Here is a 17,730-nt window from a genome sequence, read left to right as displayed (position 1 = left end):
GTTGCCAAAGGCGTAGAGAGATGAGTGGCTGCCTGCCTTGCTTATATGGAGTGACCTTACAGCCTCTCTAAGGATGATGTGGAAGTTCCTGCCAGGAGCTTGGAACCTTGATGTGAAACTTCCATGTGTCACTCCTTTCATGTGAACACCTGTATCTGCAACTTATAGAAAGAAATCGACAGGCAGGTTCACACAGATTTATGTGTAAGAATTTACATTTGCATCATTAGTTATAAAGGTGAATATTTGGCAACAATCTAAGTGCCCGACAATAGGAGATGGCTGAAATAAGCATGACATGAGCTACCAGGGAGACACCAAGCTGATGTCCTGACTGTGCTTTTGTCTTGGCTTTTCTGCTCGTGGGCAGAATCACCTTCCTTCTCTGGACTTTATCTTCCTCATTTTTTACAACAGAAATATATCCCGAGGTTCTAGGGGCTAAGTGGCCTTGGTTTTTCCAGAACTGCTAGGGGCCTCATATATATATATATATATGTATTTCTTAAATAATAAAGAAAAGGAAACCTTGCATAAAAGAGGTTCTAAAATTATATATAAAATAATTCAAACTGTGTTTAAAATGTACATAGGGAGAAACAGACAGAGAGAAATAAAATATAGCAAAATGCATAAAGCAGTTAATCCCAGGATGGCAGGGTCATATTGATTAATAAATTACTCCTTAAACATTTTTATTTTTAAAAAACTTTCTATAATGAATATTTTGTTTTGTAAGAAACATGATACCTTTACAATTGAAAGAAACATGTTTGTTTTTAAACCTCTGCCCCTTGTAAACTAAAACAGTTATAAAGGAAAATGGTACACCTTAGATAATCGCACCTCGCACTTTCTAGGTTGAAACATCGCATGTGGAGATGCATCATTCCAGGAGGCATGAGTGGGTTGTGGAAAATGGTCTTGGTCTCATTTTGTGGGTCAGGAGACCAGGTTCTAGGGGCCAAGCAGCCTTGGTTTTACTAGAACTGCTTCAGGTCTCACCTGGGAAATGGGGATGAAATGTCTCCCTTGAGGCTGTGATGTCACCAGGGTCATGGCTGTGGGTATTGCCCAAGCTCTGGGGAGAAGCCATGCACTTGGGCACAGCAGAGAATGGACAGCAGCCCCTGCCCATCCTGGGTGGCACAGGTTCGCTGGTTGGTCCACCTGGAAGGAGGAGAGCCCTGGGCTCTGGGTCCCACCCTTCCCTCACCTGGCCAATTACAGCCGTGCCTGGGCCAGCTTGTGGCCACCTTCAGCTGAGTGAGTGCCTGATGAACGCTCTGGCACTGACCTCCTCTCTCTGGGCCTTGGTTTTTCCCACTGTAAAGTGAGAAGATCTCTAGGTCAGTGTTTCCGAAACCTCATCATTCAAGTTCTGCTAACCTGTCAACATTTTTGCTGCATCTCTTTGCTATCCTGTGCTTATCTACTTAATTTTCTTTAAGTAAATTCACTTTAATTTTTAATTTTTTAATTTATTTATAAACATAGGTGATACCTATTATCCTTTGATTTTTTTTTTTTTTTTTTTTTTTTTTTTTTTTTTGAGGCAGGGTCTTGCTCTGCTGCCTAGTCTGGAGTGCAGAGGCGTGATCATGGCTCACTGCCTCCACCTCCCAGGCTCAAGCAATCCTCCTCCCTCAACCTCCTGAGTAACTAGGACTACAGGTGCATGCCACCATGCTTGGCTAATTTTTTGACTTTTTTGTAGAGACGAGGTCCTTCTATGTTGCCCAGATTGGCCTCGAACTCCTGGGCTCAAGCAATCCTCCCATCTCAGCTTCTCAAAAGTGTTGGGATTACAGGTGTGAGCCACCGCACCCAGCATCATTTGCTTTTTAAAAAAATTTCATTTAATAAATATTTTTTTTTCAACTTTTTAGACGCAGCAGGTATATGTGCAAGTTTGTTTCCTGAGAATATTGCATAATGCTGAGGTTTAGGGTTTGAATGGTCCTTTCACCCAGGTACTGAGCATCATACTCAAGAGTTAAGTTTCTCAGCCCTTGGCCGCCTCTTTCCCTAGTACACAGTTCCTATTGTTGCCGTCTTTCTGTTCATGAGTACCTCATGTATTTCTTTTTAAAAGGAAACTTTCCATGACAATCGTAAATGGGAAAGGAACACCCACCAACATAACCGTACAAATTATATTCAGTGAAAACAAAATAACGTTATTGAATTCTAGTGATACTGTAGATTGATGAATTTCCACTCTGAAGGACTTGGCTTTTATGTTTTGTTTTGTTTTAGAGAGATGCAGGTCTCGCTCTGTTGCCCAGGCTTGTCTTGAACTCCTGGGCTCAAGTGATCCTCTCAGTCCTCCTACCTCAGCCTCCCAAAATACTGGGATTACAGGTGTGAACCACCACAGCTGGCCTGCTTTTTCTTAAAAGGAAAAGGCAGCCCCTGCTAGAAAGGTGTAAGATAGAACAGCATTGAAGGAACACTTTCTCCTTGATGTAATCAGAAAGCTGGCAAGACTGGGAGAAATGATGTACTCGCTTCCGAAGAGATGTATTGACTCCCTGTCCTGTACCTTGTGGAGACGAGCAAGGAAGTGCCATCGGCTTTGACGCCGTGGCTCCCAGCTGTTCTCCTGAATCCCAGCAGGCTTCCCAGGCTGAAGGCCTACTTGGTTTTCATTAGGCCCCAGAACAATGGAGGGTGTTAAGCTGTTTATTATTTCAAGTCAGCAGAATTAGCGAAGACTTCGTGCATGGTACTTAAACCTATGCCACCCTCTAGAAATCCAGCCTCCTTCAAGAGATGCAAATTGTTCTCAAATCTCTTATTAGCAATACTCTTAACTGTTGAAAGATTACAGGCCATTAAGAGGTTTGAGAAAGTACAGAGGCCCCTGAGAGCTGTGACAGAGGGCTGGAGACACCGAGGGGGTTTTCCTGGGCACTTGGGGTGAATGTGTAGCTCACTGTGCAAACGCCGCCAGATGCTGTGTGATGAACACTGGACACCTCACATGGCCTCGTCCTCACCACCACCCTGCCCATGGGGAGTGTTAAGCCTGTTGTACAGATTTTTCAGTGGAGCTCAGAAAGGCGGAGTTATTCTCTAAGAAAACTCATTCATTCATCCATTTAAAAATATTTACGAAAGCTTCCTATGTCAGCCATGGTTCTGGGCACTGGAGATAGGACAGTGAAGCTGTTACAATGGGTAGTCAGGTATGAGGTGGGCAGGAGAGGGCTCCCCCACACACATCAGGAGTGTCAGACAACCATCAGCTGATGGTCAGGTGGATGTTACTGTCGCGCTAAAGTAATAATTGGCCACAGCTAGTGCCCGGGAACGGGCCCTCTCCTAGCAGATAGAAAACACCTGAAACTGGTGATCAGCAACTTCCCAGTAAGATCTCAGGAGTTAGAAGTAACACAAGACCGACCGGGCGCGGTGGCTCGTACCTGTAATCCCAGCACCTTGGGAGGTTGCGGCGGGTGGATAATGTGGTCAGGAGATTGAGACCATCTCTGGCTAACACAGTGAAACCCCATCTCTACTAAAAATACAAAAAAATTAGCCGGGCGTGGTGGCGGGCACCTGTGGTCCCAGCTACTTGGGAGACTGAGGCAGGGGAATGGTGTGAACCTGGGAGGTGGAGCTTGCAGTGAGCTGAGATTGCGCCACTGCACTCCAACCTGGGGGACAGAGCAAGACTCTGTCTCAAAAAAAAAAAAGAAGTAATGCAAGACCCGGAAGTACGCCAACATAGACCCGGAAGTACACCAACATAGACCCGGAAGTACGCCAACATCGAAAGCTCCAGGTCAAAAAGTCAAGCTGTGCACTTGATCTCTCAAGTCACCCACTTGCCCCTCTTCCAAGGGTACTCTCTTTCCTTCCTTTCATTCTTGCTCTAAAGCTTTCTAATACACTTTTACTCCTGCTTTAAAACTGGCCTTGGTCTCTCCTTGTGCTTTATGCCCCTCCATCAAATTCTTCCTTCTGAGGAGGCAAGAATTGAGATTGCTGCAGACCTGTCTGGATACGGACTCTCCACCATTAATAGACCCTAACAGGCAAAAACTAGCCGCCTAATGGAACCTGCATTCTCATGGGGGAGGGCATATATCAGAGATTCAGAGTGGGGTCAGATGGTGCAGAAAATACCTACAAAGGCCGGGCGCGGTGGCTCAAGCCTGTAATCCCAGCACTTTGGGAGGCCGAGACGGGCGGATCACGAGGTCAGGAGATCGAGACCATCCTGGCTAACATGGTGAAACCCCGTCTCTACTAAAAAATACAAAAAAACTAGCCAGGCGAGGTGGCGGGTGCCTGTAGTCCCAGCTACTCCGGAGGCTGAGGCAGGAGAATGGCATGAACCCGGGAGGCGGAGCTTGCAGTGAGCTGAGATCGCACCACTGCACTCCAGCCTGGGCGACAGAGCGAGACTCCGTCTCAAAAAAAAAAAAAAAAAAAAAAAAAACCCTGCAAATACGAGGTATAAGGTGGAAGGGACAGGTCCGAACAGCATCGTCTACACCTCACCTAGCTCTCGGTCCTTTTTCAACATTTCTCCTGAATATGCTCTACACATATTAAACCCACGAGTGGATTGCATCAAGGCCAGCATCCTGGTGGTGACACTGCACTGTGGTAGGAAAGATGTTACCAACGGGGGAAACTGGATGACGAGTACAGAGATCTCTCCGTGTTACTCCTCACACCTGCCTAGGAATCTACCATTATCTCAACATAAAACTTTGTTTTTTAATTAAAAAAAAAAAAATCTTTGACCAAAACCAAACTAATAACAATGACTCCCATCTGTCAAGTGCCTGGAGAGGCTGATGGTTAACAAACAGCCCTGGAGCCAGACCACCTGGGTTCAGATCTCAGTTCCACCTGTGGCCTTGGTCGAATGACAGCACTGCCCTGGGCCTCGGGGCTGACATCTGACAAATGGGTTTGTGGTGGTGACCACCTCCTTCGGTTGGTGTGAGGAGGAGATGTTTGTGAGCAAGGACCCCACTTGTGCTGTTTGGTTTTTATCGTTATAACTTTGTGGAGGGTTCTGGAAGGCTCTGTACTGACCTTTTATAAGCCTCGAACATTATCTCAGGCAATCCCCACAGCCACACTTCAGAGGCAGGTTGAGGCCCACTTCACAGTTGAGGAGACAGGGGCACCTAGAGCTCAGGTTGAGCGGTGGGTCTGTGGGACCTGGAGGCTGCTGGCGGAAGGGAGGGGGCTGAAGGGCACCTCCTGGATGGGGGTTGCTACATCCCAGTCCTGCCCAGCCCTGGAGAGGCAGGACCCTGCCCTGGCCACACAGGCTGCAGGGATGCTGGCTTTGGGGCCGGGCTCCGTGCAAACCATCATCTCCCCCGAGGAAAAGCACCGAGGCACTGTGTCCTCTGGGGTGTCTGGGATTCAGAGACTCCCCAACGCTTTGCACAGCTAGGGGCCCAAGTGTCCTCCCGCCATCTTAGGGAGAAGCTGGAGCTGCAAGTCCACCTCATTCCCAGAATCCAAAAGACAGAGGGCCTCCCTCACCAGCTGGGGTCCTACATCTTTTCTAAGCCTGCTCCAATTTTTGTTTGGTTGCCGTGTTTTTGGCTCAAGCCTCATGTGTTGTCCCAGCAAAAATTGGTTTGATATTTCCAGAAAGATTTCTTCTCTTCCCCGAGAACAAACAGACCCGAGCTCCACACAATTCACACCCTCAGGGCTCAGGAACCAGAAAGAATAGAGGAGGAAATCGGTGTTGGAGGCCTGGGCGGGTGCACAAGGGAGAGAGATGCAGCGGGCGCCACATCACGGGGCCACCCCACAGCAGGCGCTGCTAATCCAAGCTATGGAAGAGGAAACTCCGGCCTCAGAAAGGAAAAGTGACTCCCAGAGCAGCAGAACTGGCTGGGGTTGTGGCTCTGAGGACACCACTTAAGAAACTCTCTTAAATAATCATCATGTTTTCCAATTTAATAATAATACCCTCCTCTCTTCTCAGCACCACTGCCCTGCAGAGGTCAGGGGCCGAATCTGAGCTCTGGTACTTACTAGCTGTATGCCTTGGGGCAAGTCTTCTGGGCCTCACTTACCCCATCTGTAAAATGGGCACAAAAAATACCTGCCCCATAGGGTAGTGGACACAGTGAAATAGATTGACTGACGTGAGGCTCCTGAAATGGTGCCTGACTCACTAGATATTCTCTCTCTCTCTCTCTTTCTCTCTCTCTCTCTCTCCCTCTCTCTCCATATATGTATATGTTAGCTGTCATTAAAGAGGTTTGTGATTTACAGAAAAGTAAGTGGGCCAATGTAGCATTGTAAATACTTATAACAAATAACTGGAATTCATCTTCATTCAAGAAGATTTGAATTCTTCCCAGAAGGCTTTTAAGTTTTCTCTTTGGTTTTGTCTTACTGTGTTTACTAAGGAAGGGAGATCCCCATGCTGATGAAGGGGAGCGTTCCTGAGGTGGCTTTTGGGCCAGTCCTGTGCATGCTCTCGGTTTGGACAGCGAGGCCCTGGGGCTAGGGTAGAGACCAGCACAAGATAGCCGTGTTGCTTTCCTTCAGACCCAACCCACAAACAAAGGGACAGAACAGACGTGGGCATCCTGGAAACCTCTCCCAAAGCTGAGAGCGTTTCTGCTTCACGAAGAACCAGTCCAAAGCGCCCCCACCCAGCTCGCGCCGCCTCCCGGGTGTCAAGTAGGCTGCAGTGGTGCTTTCCTCGCAGGCTGCTGTGGCCCTTGGACCAAGGTGAGCCCCCACCCTGGCAGGGCACCCTTAGGGAGCAGGAATTAAAGACAAAGAAACAAAACCTCAGAAGTCTCCAGTTCATTACATGGAAGTGTATTTCCTAAGTTTGAATCTAGAAGTTTAGGCTTGGGGCGGTTCTCAATCCCTGGCTGTGCACAGAATTACCTGGGAGCTGGTAAAAATAAATACATAATAAATAAAGCAGTCACACGCCCTCAGGGTCTTCTCAGTCCCTGGGGGGCATCTGTGCGGTAAAACTCTCTAGGGAATGAGAACTGCTGGGCCTAGGATGGGAGCCTTAGGCTAGGGACAGCAGGAGACAAAGGTCTCTGCAGCAGAAGTGAGCGCCAGTGACAGGAGAAGGGGGCAGATCCCTGCCACCTCCCTCAGCCACCCACCCAGCCTCTCCTCGTCCCTACACTTCCCGGAGAGCGCTGCCTGCCTCCCACTCCCCTGACCCTGCCTCATCTTCTCAGCTCCGCCTGGCTATTAACAGCACCAGGACTTCTCCCCTCTCCCCGGGTCTCTAGCCCCAAAGCGTTTTCAACTCCACCTCTTTCTTATCTGCCTGCCCAGAACCCCATCTTCACCTCCTTCATCTCCCTCTTTCTGGTTTCCCTTCCTGGTGTCCCAGGCCAGCAACATACTGAGTCCTGCAGCCATGACCTTCCGCATCTCAGCTTCTCTCCTTTGATGCTCAAGAGGTGTAAAGAACAAACAAGCTTCTCTGGGCTCTTATTGATTAATTGAGGCAGCACTCAGGCCCTTCTCAAGCCTGGCCTCCAGCTCTGGCCTCCAGGCCCTGGGAGGGGCATTAAACACACGGTCCACCCACCCTGGCTTCAGATGTTCATACCTTCTGTCCTCACTCACTTGCCACTACACCTTCCCCTCTGGCCTCATAAGGGCATTCAAAGTAAATCACAAGTAAATCACGGAAGGAATCCTGAGGCTGTTTTCTTTGGATGTGGATATGGAAATTCGGCTAGAAGTTGGGGGAACCAGAACTTAGCCTGGGGACTGGCGATTCTCTCCAGAGCCCTTGGAGCCACCAGGTGCCAGGCGTGGCTGCTCAACCCCTAGGCTTTCAGTGTCTTTCTTCAGGGCCACTGTCCCTCCGGGCAGTATGCACAGTGGTCACGAGCCTCACTAAGAAGCGGGACTGGGACACCTCTGGAGGTTAACAGAGCAGAGGTGACATGCAGAATGCACTTGGAATACACCTGGCCCTAGCGAGCGCTCCACAGTGGCCTCAGCCCCTATGCACCGTTCTCTGCAGCGCTTTAAAGTCCGTCCGCAGCGTGATCTCATGTGCTGCCCTCACTGCCGGCCGGTAGGACTTACAGGAAGGAATCAGGCCGAACCTCTGGAGTGGGTCCGGACTGAAGAATAAACTGCTCTTCTATCTGTGTTGTGGGGAGGAGAGGCAATTTCCTGGAGGGCCCTGGGAGAGGTTCAGTGTTAGGAATGAATCTGTAGAATCTTCTGTGTGATTTGGAGATGAGAAGTGACTGGCAGTTGCAGGCAGATCAGTCGGGGAGGGCTGTTGGGCTGTGTGCCTTGTTGGGTTTGCACATTCTGAGGTTATTTGACAAAGAAAACAATGAAGAAGTGAATAAAAATATCCAGTTGTGTTTCTGAAGCACTTTTATTCTAAGACCACTTTCAGGGATGAAGGAGGAAAGACATAGTTATCTGCTTGCCCCAGCTCTCACAGCCGGACGCTGCGGCTCGGGTAAGATCTTAAGCAGTTTTCTTAAGGTCTGGCTTTGAGCTTCTGCCCAGCTCCATTCCTCTGTGTCAGAAGAGTTTAATGAGTAAGAGGGTGGTCGCTGAGAGATGCAAAGAGTCTCAGGAGAAAACGCATCCCAGAAATAAAGGCAAGCCCATGGTCACACAGAAAATAGGAATAAATGCTCAGTCTCCCACCTCCCTAACCTCCAAAAAGACCATAAACCCCAGCTCAGAACTGGCTTGCAAGGCATTGACGCATTGCAGGGGGGAAGGCAAATATCTCCTCAGCTAACGAATGTGGGGAAGGGGAGGGATTTTATATTCCAAATGATTTTTTTTTTCTTTTGAACATAGACATCTGGTGTCCTATAAATAAAATTCAAAATGTAAATACTGTAAAGCCCATTAGAGAGTGGTTTTAGGTTTGGTGGGAGCACGGGTCAGTTGCTAACCCACTGCACTGTGGTGGGAAAACATCACCCCACACGTGGGTGTTCTCGGCTCCAGCAAGCCGCCCGCGTCACTGCAACAGCCGGGCTGCACTTCGTCTTATGAATAAACATTAAAACACGGGTCAATTGTCTTATATTTATTATGTTGCACGAACAGTTTTAAATAGCTACCTAAAAACCTTTCTGCTTTCATTTTATACATTGGGGAAAAAAACACCTTGTGAAGGGAGAAGACCGCACTTCTTAAAAGGACCCAAATTCCTGTGCTCACCAATGAAGCCTCGGGACATGCGCTCGGCCAGATTTTAATATCAGGTTTAAAATGCTCTTCCAAAGACATTTTCTGTTTGAAACATATTAAACAAGCTTTATTTAATAATGCTCAATTTGACTTTTCCAATTTAAATATGTGCTCTGATCAGCAACCATTTGATCCCGGTTTCATTCCAGGCTGAAGAATAATTTCTCTTGGTTGTTTTTCTTTGGTTCTGGGTTGATCTTGGGGCCGAGTGGCTGCTCTCGAGTTCCCTACATTTCTCGAGTCTGTACTGTGAGTGGAAAGATACAGGGCCATAAAAAGCCTCTCCCAAAGCTGCTGTATAACGTTTACATTGTGTGTCCTCACATCTGTCTGGCTGAAGACAAAAGATATCATTTAAAAGACTCCTCCTAACTGGATAATTATACGGAGAGATTTTATTTTTTAAAGTAGAGCATCCGAATGCAAAGAAATTCCCCAGGAGGTGTTCTTTTTCTAGATATATTCTGCTGTCTACCCTCTGCTTTTCCCCTATTCGGGGATTTTTATAAGAATTGTTTACACCAAATGGTCATCCATCAGCGGTCAAGGATTTTAAGACAGCAGCAAGAAGAGGGAGAGTTATTTTAACATTTTAGTTCAATGTGTTTTACAAGAGGGAATGCCATTGTAGATCCCACTAACCTTAGGAACATTTCAGATCGATCTTTCAGTTCCCGTCATTACTATTCTGATTTTACTAGCATGCTACTTAAAAAGCAGACCTTGAATTTTGGTTTTATCTTCTCACGCCACCTTCAGAAAATAGCCACCATGAAGCCCGTGACCCTGGTCCCCCTCTCGAGGTATCGTAAGGCCATTCATAACGGCATAAATGCCTGACAACACTCCCGGATACCAGCCCGGGGTAAGTCAGACGGTGGTGAGGGTGGGAGAAACGCTGTCGGTTATCCGTGCACCCTCTCTACAGGGACTGTGATCCCAGCCTGGGAGGAGGGGTCTTTTGCTGTGAAAGGAGCATTTATTAGCGCAGGGCCAGCGCCTGGTTTATGGACCCCGGCCGGGTGGGAGGATGCCACCCCACCCCGCCTGCAGCCTGTGTCCTGGCCTGAAGTGTTTACCGTCAGGGTGATTTACACCATCCAGGTGTTCATTTGGGAAGCATCTCGGCTCTGAGCTGACGCAGCGATTGCAGCGGGTTTGCAGACTGGAGAGTTTTTCTATTCATCAGGGTCCAGGGGCCAAAAAGACAGTTTTCGTAAATGCTGGCCCAAAGCAGCCTCCTCTCCTGTGATTCCACAAAGGAAGGCTGAGTGACCATGTTAGCCAAGCTCCCCAGTGCCCTGTCCATGTTGGAGAAATGGCCCCTTAGTGCAGTTGCCCTGCTCTCTCACGGATCCTCTCATCAGATCAGTTCCTCCCGGCAGTCCCTGTCCTCCGGGCTTTGGTGGCCGTGTGGATGCTAAGCCGGGCTTTCCTTCTGCTCCTTTAGCACCCTGGGGCTTTCAAAAGGGTCTTGCTCAGCAGATTCTTTTCTTAATGGAATTTGGGGTTCTCAGACGAGCCTGGAGTGATGGCGATTGCTCCATTTCTCCCCAGCCCCACAGATCAGCCTCTGCTGGGTGCTTCCATTTTAAGGGATGCATTTTCCAGGAGCCGCTTTCTCGAGATAACCGCTCTATTATTTTTGCTCATTTTTCAGCGCAGGTGATGGTGTTATTGTTTTGTCACTGGGTTTCCACGGGGAGTCCCTGAGACCTATGCCTGGCATAATTTGAATGCCGAATTAAAACATGTCCCCAGACACTAAAAATGGCCTTCTTGTTTGATTAAAAAAAAAAAAAATTTAAAATTTGTTTTATCATATCTGTCTCATCTCCATTTAAAGGAGTTTGGACATTTATTAACATATCCATTTTTACACTTGTACTAATGTTTTCTCCAGCCACTTCTGGTACTCTGATGAAAAAACAAGAAAATGTATTTTTTGCCTCACAGAACTCTTTCTACACACACACACACACACACACATGCACACACACACACATGCACACACACACACACACACATGCACACACACACGAGAGTGAGGGGAGGATTCTTGTAGTGAAGTAGAAGATGATTCTTTGTCTATGTTTAATTTTTGCAAATAATGTTTTGCTAATCCTGAAAGTAACTTTTTTACTGATCCTGAAAATACTGATGCTGAAATTTTAAGAGCTCATTTCATCTTAGCTGGTTTTCTCTGCCTGATGAAATTCTCCCAGAATAGTTTTTTTGCACTCTTGCAAGATGGGTAAACATAAAGCATTTGGTCAAACACAGGTGGGTTAAAAAGGGGGAACCATTTGATCCAGTTTTAGCAAATAATATATTATTCCTTCTGCTTCGAACTCTACATTTAAAATAGTCTTTTACGCCAATGATTTGAATACTAACAAATGCACCTAAAAAGCATCCAAACTTCCCGTCTGTGCTCTTTTCTCCCTGGACTATATATACGTAAACCTCTCCAACAGAGTGAAAATAGCATTGATTTGCCACACTAAACAGGGAAGCCTTTGCACCAGCAACAACTGTTTAAAATTACTGGTCCTGGGATGACGAAAAAAATGGCAGAAATAAAATAAAATTTTTCATTTCCAAGCATCAAGTTGAAGCCCTTTGAAGCGATCATCGGCTCCCTGGGAAATGCTTTTTCTGTGTCACCTGGCACAGCCAAACATTAAAAAGAAACGTGGAAAACATCACACTGACCCAAAGAAAATTGAAAGAAAAGTACTGGAGACCACTTCTCACCCTTGCTATAGACAGAATAAGTATATGCGTTTGTGAACCTCAACTGTTCATCTAAATGTGTTGCTTCAACAGATGTCCACTCGTGGATACAGACACATGAAAATACACGAGACCATGCTCTATTTTAAAGAATTGTGGGCGTGTTGAATACTCAAACCCATCGCACAGCACCAGGGCAGCTAAGAGCACAACTGAATGAAACCACCAGAATCATTTATTTTAACCTCTGCTGGAGCTGTCTCCAAAAAGCAGGTGACTATTGAAAGTGCTTTTTTCTGTTTTTTTTTTTTTTTTTTTTTTTTTTTTTTAATTCTAAATAACAAGAGAGATAAAAATTAATGTCATTCTATGGGGTCTGAACATTAAAAGGTACGAGAGAGTTAGCCAGGGCCTGCTAAATGGCTAAACAGATTAGTAGCCTTACTCTTCAACATATAAACATCTGAAACCCGTTTCCTGTTTAAGAAAAAAAAAAAGTCTAGGTGGATGACCTCGGGCACTTTTTTTTTTATTAACAAATGTGAATTGTACATCATGGTGGAAAAAAAAATGGTCCACACTTGGTGGTCTTTCTACAGTCTGTATATGGGAGACAGAGAAAAAAATACAAAAATAAACGTTACCTTCTCACTTGCAGGGTGGGCAGTGCCATTTCTGCAGCCGTCCAGGGCTCTGGCAAATGTTAAGGCTGTCACTGCAGACAGAATCCCCATGGTCTGTCTGTGTGCCTCGATAGAGTCCGAAGAAAAACATTCCTCGCATTCCTGACGGTTGGTCCTATCTCCAGGCCTTGGACTCGGCCCGCAGGCTCGTGTCACCCCGTCAAACGGCCTAGGCCACGGCTAATCTAAACCCCTGCCCTCCCCAGCCGGCCCTGCGGCAGGGTGAAAACTGGGACCAATTTGCTGCCTAAACCCTGAGGATACAGCAAGTTGATTCTCGACCTTTAAGGACACCAGCTGCAATTTGTTCAGCCGAAAAGAGCTTAGCGGTTCTGGCACATTCTGACAAGATACATTTTATAGGGTTTGTGCTAAAATTTGATATTGGAAGTTGGGATTCCAATTTTATGCCTCCAGTGATAACAATAGCAGCTGGAACCTTTAAGAGATGTGTGTATGCCTTCTATCGAAGAGTTACATAATACAGCTATTTATGTCCAACACCTTATAAGGGAAAGATTTCGCCTAAATGCCAATATAACATATAATACTTTTTCATATTTAGATAGGATGAAAAAATCTACTATCAGTGCAGCATATAATTTTTGGTTTGGAGTATTAGATCTGTGGGGGCTTTCGACATTTTAAGTAAGCATCTCCTTGCTTTAATTTACGAATTCATCGAAGGGCCTTTTTACAATATTGTTTCTGTACAAAAGACAAATACCGATACCTGATTATTTGATTTTCCAAGTCCTTCTAATGAATGTACACAAAAGAAGGGCACAATTTCATGTTGTTTGATTTGACTTCTGTAATTCCCAGCATGCCATAAAGCCATTCAGTGATCCCTTATAAACCCAGGCTGCTTTTGTCTCCTGAAAATGGCTGTGGTTTTGGAGAGGAACTGGCTGACCAGAACCTTGATAATTCTGATGAAGGAAGAGATCCGCCGCTCAAGGAAGAAAGCCTTTCCCAGCAAAGAAACAGCAGTGCCCAGTTCAAGGCAGCATCTGCAGCTCGATTTCGGAGGGGCTTAAATCCCCTCCAGCTTCCCTGGTGATACCACAGCAAGCTTTCAGAGGAGGAATCCCACCACCAAATAGACAATGACTCCTGTTTACACCAGACACTTAGGAGTGACCATGCGTGGGCCTGCGAGGCGGGCTTGGCTGGAAAATCCCAGCTTCCCTCTTAGTTTTTCTGCTCAGATGGCAGAATCTAATTGAGATGGGAAGAGAACCCCAATTAGCAAAGCCAGGGGTTCGCCTGCACCCACGCATGTGCCGGTTCTGCCCCTTGCTTCAGTTTTCTTTGATGAATTGGACGGTGTGACCACGGGTTAATGAGAAAGCCCAGTTGGACAGTGGCACGCACGGTCATCTGGATGCTCTCTGCTCCTGCCCTGGCCCCTGAGTCTCCCACCATGGACCACAGCCCCTACTGAGGAACACAGAGGTCATGAGGGCCAAATGCAAACACCACTTCTCCTTGGGACCTGTTGGAACCAGGCGTCACCAACTTAAACTTGGCAAAACGCAAGTTCAATTTCTTTTATTCTGAAGTCACAACTTGAATGTAACAGCTCCTAGGCCAATACGATCTGAAAAAGAACTCACAACAGAGCTGACCCCTTCCCACTGTCTGAAAATTGCTTCAGCCTAAATGGAAGGCAATTTCCTTTTCTTTTATAGCAAGAGAACCGCTAAGCTTCACTTAGTGTTTTCCCCCAGTGTCACCACTAAATACCAGCACTTACAAAAAGATCCCTCGTTGTGTCAACTGCCACTCTGTCTAATATGTTGAATTTTAAGTATGTTGGCTACATGATTATTGTCAGAGAGAATCATGCTCCAGATAAGGACCAGAAAGTGCATCTAAAGACAGAATGAATATTTAGAATAAAACTGCGCTGGTCCAGACGTTTTTGCAGAGACTTAGATTTGAAACAATGGCTGTCTGTGTCCTGTGTCCCGTCCACTCAGTGACACTGATGCTGACTGTCATTATCTACATTTCACATCAGAGGAGATGGAGGGAAAGGAAGATTCAGTTTCACAAGGGGAGAACATAACAGATGAGGCTCGACAGTAAGTAATAATAATTGTATTAATAACCACCTTTATGGAGTTATTGCCAGATGCCAGTAGATTTCTACTCCTGTTATATCATCACATGTGGAAAGACTCATTTGACTCCCACAACCACCCAGGAGGAGGGACTATTATGAGTTTCATTTTGTAGATGAGGAAACTGAGGCAGAGAGCGGCCAGCCCATTGCTGAAGACCAGGCTGCTGGAGAGTGACAAAGTGTTAAGAGTCAGGAGCCCAAGCCAGGCCGTCCACTGGAAGAGCTGGAAAAACAGGAGATAAACATCAGCAGTGAGAGCCCAGGTCACACTGCCCAGGATCACACCCTAGACTGCCACCTGGGTGAATGAACCATTCTGAGCCTTAGTTTGCACTTCTGTAAACTGGGGAGAGCAATGGTCCCTACCTCACGGATTCTGTATTGGGATTGCATAAAATAGGGCCTGAAAAGTGCATGTCCCATTGGACATGCCCAGCAAACATGAAGTGCAGTGCATGTGGTCTGGTTTGGTCGCCCACCAGACCAAAATTCATTCCCCTCACTGACCAGGTCATGATTGCAAGGTTTGCTCCAGGAATCCATCTGAGAACTCTGTCCGTGTTCTCAAATGCCTGGATGGCAAGGTGGCTGAGGGCAGTATCGCGCAGTCCCCAGCAGCCAGGACTCAGCCCGGCTGACCTGTCCCCAGCCAGCAGAAGATGATCCACAGATGCCCACAGGAAAGGGATGCATTACCAGGTCCACCAGCCCTCCCAGGGAGGCCATGTGCAGAGCCCCACAGACAGCTCCAGGCCCCGCCGCCAAGTCTGTGTCCTATATACAATGTCATCTGAGGGTGGCACAGAACACCCAGCTGGCTTGCTGGCCACCCACCAGCCTTTCAGCCACCCTGGCTGCCCTCTGGTTTCTATTGTGTCTGTTAAAAGGCAGACCCCTCTGGATGCTTTCCTCCGCTCTTTTCAAAGTGCCTCCGCCCTCACCCTTCAAACATCAAGTTGATGGTTGTACCATGAGCCGCAGGAACAATAAACAGCCCTGAAGCCACTCCACTCCAGGCCTCGAGGCCCTCCCGACAGCCGGACGCCTGCTCTGCCACGGGGGCTGGGCAACACAAGTGGGGGGCTTGAGAGCTGGTTCAAATCCTGCGTCTGCCCCCTGCGAGCTGTGTTTGCTCAGACAAGTAGCTTGCCCTCTCTGGATCTAGTTTCCCTGTCCGCGAAAGCACAGCACACATGGGCAAAGTGCTGGCTTGCAATTCGCAGTAAATTACGGATTATCAGATCCCTATTTAACTCAGGCAACAAAAAGAAAATACTTGATTGTGTGGAGAGCAATAACTCTTAAAAATGGGGTGGCCACCCCATAATAAGAAAAGCTAGAAAAAAACAAACCACAGGACGCGGTGATTTGGCAGGATGATATACGGAGGAAATTCTGCCATCAGGAAACAGTATTGTCCGTAGGTTTTCTTCCTACCTTCTTCCTTTAATTGCTAAATAAAATCTTCAATCACTGAAAAATTACTGTAATATCAACAAACATGCTGTTCCCAGTGGCACCAGGGAATATACTCTTTAAATATATGGCACTTTAAATATATTCTTATATTTAAAGTATCTACACATTCATAATTAAAATATTAATGTTTTACAAATACAAAAAACTTGAAAAATAGAGTGGCAGGATTGTGGTTGAGTTCTTTTCTGTAATACATCTTTTATTAATGTCTTATGTTTTTTCTTCCTCAACTTTTTCTGTGAATTTCTTTCCATATACACGTAGTTGGAACCTCGGTGTGGCTTTATGTAAGTATTTTAAAGTGGTGAACAATATTCTAACACAAAACCGTCTTCCTCCCTATTCTTGGGCATTCATGTTGTTAAATTGATCTCTGTTCTAGAAATATTTCACCCGTAGAGCTTTTTACCATATTTTGGGTTATTTCATTGGCACCAATTCCCAGTAGTGATAAGAGTCGAAGGCTATCCACATCGGATGATCCTTGATAGACTTCAGTGTCACTTATTAAGGAGCCTCCCCTCGAGGACATAAAGAACCTACACTCAGGCAACACCCTATAGGTCAATGTTCAGGGGAAATGACCCCACGGATGGGTCTTTGCCTCTGACTTGAATCTGCACGAACTTTTACTGGGAAGTGGAGTTTATGAAGATTTTTTTTAATTGTCACAAGTTCTTTGGGGAGAACAGCTTTATGGATGAGATTAGAATTAAGAGAATTGTTTACAGATAATACAGAGAAAACATGTCTGCTAATTAATTAACAACAAACCTTAAAAAAATAAAGGGAAATGCCAAATGGCCATATTAAAATAAAAACAGTCAGTCCCTGAGCAACATCATCTCTTAAAACCCCCGCACGTTCGCGGTTGAGGGAGGCTCATGGAGCCGAAATCACAGACTATGAGGGCTGTGAGGGGCTTTGGAATTCCTCCAGCCCAGCGGCACGCTCGGAGCCCCTGGGGATCTGACGAAAGGGCAGGTTCAGATTCAGCAAGTCTGGATGGGGCTGAGGGTCTCATCACTAACTAGCACCAGGGAGGCCAGAGTCGCTGGTCCCGGAACCACACGGGGTAGCCGGGGTTTAGAACAGAAAGGACACGGATTTCGTCTGTTTGGGGTAGTGGCTTCCTGAAGCCTTCTTTGAGAAGGATTTGCAACAACAGATGTTAACTTTTACTATACTTTAGAATCACCAGGGGAGGGTTTTTAAACACCTCCTACGTAGGTTACACCCCCAGCTAATTGAATCAGAATATTTGGGAGTGCGACCCCGGTACTGGGATTTCTTCAAAGCTCCCATGTGATCCCAACGTGCAGCTGAGGCTGAAAACTAGTGACTGAGATGATGCTTCTTCGAGCCTGGGCAGGAGGGAGCTGAAGGAGGGACTGGTGATGTCTGCCAGGAGGAAGGCGGTGGCAAACATTGCAAATCTGCCGTCACTGACCTGAGGTTTGCAGGGAGTAAGAAACATACCCA

At 46.6% G+C, this 17,730-nt stretch overlaps 2 long non-coding RNA genes across 2 annotated transcripts in view; one reads left to right on the top strand and one right to left on the bottom strand.

The window, feature by feature from the left end:
- The window catches only part of LOC144338313 (uncharacterized), a 279,087-nt gene that overhangs the window by 47,080 nt on the left and 214,277 nt on the right, over positions 1 to 17,730 (bottom strand). The gene's annotated exons all lie outside the window — the stretch shown is intronic.
- On the top strand, positions 9,157 to 16,407 carry LOC144338422 (uncharacterized). The gene is made up of 3 exons (XR_013412505.1): positions 9,157 to 10,084; positions 12,049 to 12,228; positions 12,614 to 16,407. It is a non-coding gene; the product is annotated as an uncharacterized LOC144338422 (long non-coding RNA).

The sequence above is a fragment of the Macaca mulatta genome, chromosome 20 (assembly GCF_049350105.2).
Source record: "Macaca mulatta isolate MMU2019108-1 chromosome 20, T2T-MMU8v2.0, whole genome shotgun sequence".
Taxonomy (NCBI): Eukaryota; Metazoa; Chordata; class Mammalia; order Primates; family Cercopithecidae; genus Macaca; species Macaca mulatta.
This window is presented reverse-complemented; position numbering and strand designations above follow the sequence as displayed.